Here is a 6000-nt window from a genome sequence, read left to right as displayed (position 1 = left end):
AAAAATATGGGAAGCGGATTTTGAAGCCTGAAGGCATAGAACAAAACAAGTTATGCAGGTGATACAAACCATCTTAGTTTATTCCTATAATGGCTTTCTACTTCCATATGGTGACCCTTACTGGAAATAATTCTTGGGAAAACACATTTATATGTGATAAATAAAACATTATTTTAGAGATTTCTCTTTTTATTTTCAGAGTATGCTACTTTTTTTATTCAGTGTTCAGACTGCTGTTTAATTTTTTTTTTAACTTTGGTATTTGAGTTTATTTTTACAAGGAATAGTAAGTAGAGAGCGCTGAGAAGGTATATGGATGATAAGGTGAACAGTTATCAAGAGTTTCCATCAAATGAATTCAGGGCAGCTGGGTGATATGTATTAGGATTCAATCAAAGCTTCAGGAATTTAAATACAAAATGGGTTCAGTTTCACTTAAGCATACTTCAAAGGTGTTGGTTACCTTATTAGTATTGGTAGATTTTATTAATTTCTGACACCAAATAATAGCATTATATAAAGATAAATACATTGTTAAGAATAAAAGCCTCTGCCTTATTAATTTTGGTTAATTTTGGGCTATGGAAGGATTTTATTTCATAAACAAGGAGCAAACTGATTAAAAGCTTCCCAATTTAGAGAAATCTTTTAAAAGGGCACTTCCTGATAATGATTCAGGCAGTAATGATAAGGCCAGTTCAAACATCAGAAGAGATTGGGTTATAGATAACCATCATTCAAATATTTAAAAAATCTAACAGTTTAAGTCTGCTGCATGTATTTCTGCCAAAGAACATGTCTTGGATCTCTGTCACAGATCATTCTGATGGACAGTATAAGCTTTTTTTTTTTTTTCATATCCTGGACATTTGCACAGCAGGAAATAAAAAAAAAAAGATGTCTATCAATTTTCATTTTAGAAAAGATGCATGTATACGTATACTCCAACATTATTACTAAAAGTGGCATAATTTGTCAATAAAATTAACATCATTTAAGTGAACTTCCAGATTTAGTGTGGGTTTTTTTAATGTTTTCATGAATTTCAACTAACTGCCTTGTTATACTGTTTAATAAAATTATTAAAGCATGAATTGACTATGCATTGTAGACTTAAAAAATAAGACATTACAGAATATGAACCTAAAAGTCGCCTGAAGGCAACAGAATATTTTGGAGAGGATATATAAAAACTGAAGTGGACATATTAGATAGTATCTTGGAAAAATGAGATCAAACAGAATTTATGAAATATATAATCTGAGACAATGAACTCTTCAAAACAGAGTACTTTATTAACTTTTCACACAGACCTTTTTATGTGTTCTCAAAAATACTCCTAGCACAAGACCCAAATATCAGAGGTGGAACAAATGAAAGCTTACTGGCATAGAGAAAACTAGTTTAGGCTGTGAGCTGCCACACCTATGGCACCTCTCATTTCAGTCTGCATTCCAAACTGTTGCATTTGATTTTACAGCATCAAAAGTGAGCAGAAAATACACTCTTGTATCAATTAACACACCATACAATCTTTTTATACCTCTAATCTTAAATAGTGTCTGTGAACTGAAGCAAAATGTAAGGCAGATTTCCATGATTTTGACCTCTATAAACAGTCATCAGTTAATCCAAATCATTCAAGATATTATATCCTCAGGCTTATGATTCGGAGCATAAAGCAGTAAGATTTTTTTCCATATTACTTCATTTTATTGAGCCTGAGATTCAGGGAAAAGCTAATGAATGCTACAAATCTGAAGATTGTAATACTAGTATAAGACTAGATATTTCCTGGTAGAGGATGTTTTGCAGGATTTATACTTTTGAGTCAGCTAGACTCTCCACTCTCATATAGATTGAACCTTAGTTCAAAGGGCATGCTCCTTTAAAAGGCAGCTTATTTATCCATATACCCTTTCTCTCTTCCACAAGTGACTGATAGGGGCTTTTAATCAACCTGTGTTAATTTGTTTAGTTTTTGCTAATTTATAGTTATTTAATTTTGCAATATATTGGATACATTGAAATTTAAAAAAAAATAAGCACGATCAACTACAAACAAATGGATTCCCAAAATGTTTCTCATATATGTAATGTTAAAGTGCAGTTTACATACTATGGGACTCACTTGATAAGACATGATTAATCCCAGCTGTTATTGTTCATGGCCGGTGAGAATGTACTGCATAGTTGCTATATAAGAGGATACATTTCAATGTATTGTATATCTAAAATCATGTGATAAGTTTCTGTTTTTAAATATCTTATACTGAAGAATGGCATATGACTTTCTTATACACTTTCCCACAAAAGTATTCTCAAATATTTGTCTCTGTGGAAGCATTAAACAGTCATCATCTGAAACTTTTTCTCCATTGAATTTATTATTAAAAAAAGAGGCAGGTAAATCATCAGAACTGAATACTTTGGTCTAATACACAGAAATCTATTCTCTGAATCCTTGAAGGGCTGCCTCACACACTGGGTGTTGTTAATTAACTATTAGCTGAGGAAGAACTATTTTTGTACTGTTATAATTTTTATCCAAAAGGGACTTTTAAAAAGTGCTTCTCAAATTAAGCACTACCATTAAGCTGAAATGAAGCCACCCTGGAGAGGCTACATGGGCTGTCAATCACCACATGGCCACTACACAGATGATGGGAAAACAGCATATTTTTAGCAAGTATGGTAGAACCCTTTTCATACCAAAAATACAGTGGTGTCTCTGATCTCTTTGAGCAAAGGCAAGACTGGTTGGCTTTTTCCTCAAGGATTCATCCAAAAATCTACAAGACCAAATCCATTACTCATACAAAACCTTTGCTGGAATTAACCACATGACATAGAAAAGAGACCTTTTCAGAAACATTCAATAGGGAATTTTCCTTTGGTGCTAAAATTTGAAAAATTCCAGAGAAACTTTTTTTTTTTTTTTTACTGGAATATAGCCCTTACCAAAATTTATATTCATCTGATCTCCCAAATGCTACTTTTCAATTGAAATTTTGTTATTTTGCTAATAGTTCTCATTTACTGTTTCATATATTTGTGTGTGTGTGTGTGTGTGTGTGTGTGTGTGTGTGTGGTATGTTACTAAGACGTTAGGAATTTCTAAGAAGAATGTACTTTTAGAAGCCAGGTGTTAATTTCTTGATTCTTTACAGAGAATTAAAAGGATTAAGGTCCTTCTAACTAACTGATTTTTAAATTATGCCTTTAATTCTTTTTTTAATTCCCAGTCTCTAATGAGAAACACAGTAATTCATTCATTTGTAATTCTATCATTTACTAGAATAAAGGTTGTAGACAAAATGGACGCTGGAAAATTATTAACGCAGCTGAAATACTTCATGAGTTTGTCCTTTGTTCAGCTTGACTTTGGATCCCAAACAGGGATGAAAGTTAAATTAAATTTCAAGAGCACATACTATGTGTCTGGAACTCAGCCAGAAGCTTCCCTTTCCCTCTCATTTCATCCACCACAACAATCCTGTGAGCCGCATGGTAGACTGTAGGATTGTTCCCAATCGTTCACTGCCCTTTCTTGTGAGACAATGACACTTTCTTACCCCATGCATGAGACGCTTGGGTATGTGACTTCCTCTGGGCCATCTGAAGGTCAGTGAGAGTGATGCACAAGCCGTCAGACAGATCCTTCTAAAGCCATCCCATGATTCCTGCATCTCTTTCTTCTCTGCCAAGAGACAAACACATGCCAGAAGGGGCAGTTCCTTCTGCCAGTAGACAGCAATCAGGGAGCAGAACTGGATCTGATCAGAAAAAGATCTGCAATGCAAGCAAGAAATGGACCTTTGTTGTTGTGAGCCATTCAGATTTGACAGTGTTTGTTGTCACAGTGTAATTTAACAGAATGCAGGTAAGTAACACCAATACTCCTTTTGCAGAGGGATGTGTTAGGGATCAGCAGAATTAAGAATGATGCCCAAAGAAACACAGATAGCAAACTAAACAAGGAGGAAATGAATTCGGAGTTGCCTGGCTCTACATCCCATGTTCTACCTTACAGTATTTTAGGAGGTCAAAACGCATGCCAACTCATTATCCAGGCGATTCCAAATTCAACTAGATATATGAACTGAATTATCTGTTATTCAACTTAATCGCACCACTCTCCCTGGGTAGGGCCTTACCAATGCTAGACCACCAGTTGGAAAACCTACTTTGTTGTCTTTTCTTTCCTTTCTGTTCTCTGTCCTTTATCTGCTGCTTACAGTTCTTCCAAGATTAACACACATAATTTTAACACTTTCAGCATTCAAGTCTCAACTCTATAATTGGTTCAATCCCTAGTCAGCCACATATTAGCTATTTTGCTGTGAATGAGTCAGTCTGTGAGCCGCAACTCTTTGTATATATAATGGGATAACATCTTTTCACAGTCTTTCTGTGAGAATAATCTGTGAAAAATGTAGTCGTGGCAGGCACATAGCAAGCTTTAAATCTTGTTTCTAGTATTCTTTCTTTCCTTCTGGTAAGGCAACATTCTCTCTAGAGAATGTTGGCAAGGAATCATCCATAGCTGGATCCTTAAAATATTCAAATAACATTTTTGAAACCAACCTAGCAAATGAAATAATTTACTTGACCTTAATCTTCTTAAATTTATACCTTTTAATCTTTAGTGAACTCCAAAGAGACAAACTTTCTTTATTTTTGCTTTGCTTTTCTAATGAGCTTTCTAGATTATTTTATAATGGCAGTAAGTTTAGCAATATTTTTGTTTGTTTCTATTAAATCAAAAATATCAGATCTTCTATATTAGATTCCATCGGGCATTCTTATGTCTTTATTCCAGAACATCCTATAACACAAATTGCAAACTACTACAATTTCTAGCTAGTCTTTTTAAAATCTAATTATCAGAATTTGGAAGGTAATTTCTGTCAGCATTTTCAACACTCTTTAAGAATAAATTCAGGGCGACAGATCCATCCTTTATTTACTGCTAAACTGTTTATCTTTACATTAAATTAGGGCATCAGTCATTATGTCTTGGGTCACTTCAACAAACTTCTAATTTTATGAGAACCATAAAAAGAAAGAATAGTAGGCCACAAGTTCAAAACCTGGGTTGAAATCAGGAATCTACCAATTCCTAGAACAACTTTGAGTCTCAATTTTCTGTTCCGTTAAATGGATAAAATAGTTTATCTTTAATGATACACAAGTATTTTTGAGTTTCAAATGAGGAAGCATTAGAAAATTGTTACAAGAGTGATATTAAAGTTCTGAGAATTTTTCCTGTTGCATCCAAGTTAAAAACAGCCTTTTTTTCCCAACGCCCTATATCATCTCAGCAATTAAATCCTAGTATTCTAAAAATATATTATACAAACAAACAGTAATGAAAAATATATTTACATATATATTTATATATGCACATAGGATATGTGTTTTTAATTTGCAACAAAGTGAACAGTTTTCTGTATTTACTTAAATCATGTTATTAATAGATTGATACAGGAACTACTTAATGATTTCTTAAAATGGAAATAACTTACATTAAAAGATAAGAAAAGCTTTGTATGAGTTAGGGGTATTTTTAAAACATAATTGAGTAAGACAATATCATATTACAACTTTCAGTTGTAAATCTCTCACACACACACACACAAAAATACAGCTTTTCTGATCCTTTACCTTGTAATTCAATTTTACCTTTTCATTCTAAAATGTTCATATTATGTTCAATTTCCTTTTCCATCCTCTATCAAATTTAGTGTCTAGGTTATTTTCATTTCTGTAACTCATCACTATTCATCAGGTATTATTAGTGCTAGTATTTTCTGCTCAAACAAATGTGAAACAAATTTAAAACCAAAGGAGCTGATCTTGAAGTAATCCTAGAAGAAAACATGTTTTTAAATTCTCCACAGCCTGCACAATAAATTAGACTGAGGACAGAGAGACTTTTTACAGAGAAACGCAACAACATATGTAGAGAACTTACATTTTTGCGTGGGTGCTCATGTT

General features: G+C 33.2%; 1 long non-coding RNA gene across 1 annotated transcript in view; it reads right to left on the bottom strand.

The window, feature by feature from the left end:
* Positions 1-241: 241 nt before the first annotated feature.
* The window catches only part of LOC145544754 (uncharacterized), a 65346-nt gene continuing 59587 nt past the window's right edge, over positions 242-6000 (bottom strand). Inside the window, exon 4 of the long non-coding RNA XR_014081634.1 lies at positions 242-3792. This is a non-coding gene — a long non-coding RNA (uncharacterized LOC145544754). The remainder of the gene's footprint in view (positions 3793-6000) is intronic.

The sequence above is a fragment of the Giraffa tippelskirchi genome, chromosome 4 (genome assembly GCF_054371585.1).
Source record: "Giraffa tippelskirchi isolate mGirTip1 chromosome 4, T2T-mGirTip1v1.2.pri, whole genome shotgun sequence".
Classification (NCBI taxonomy): Eukaryota; Metazoa; Chordata; class Mammalia; order Artiodactyla; family Giraffidae; genus Giraffa; species Giraffa tippelskirchi.
The sequence above is the reverse complement of the archived record's forward strand: the minus strand, read 5'-3'. Positions and strand labels throughout refer to the sequence as shown.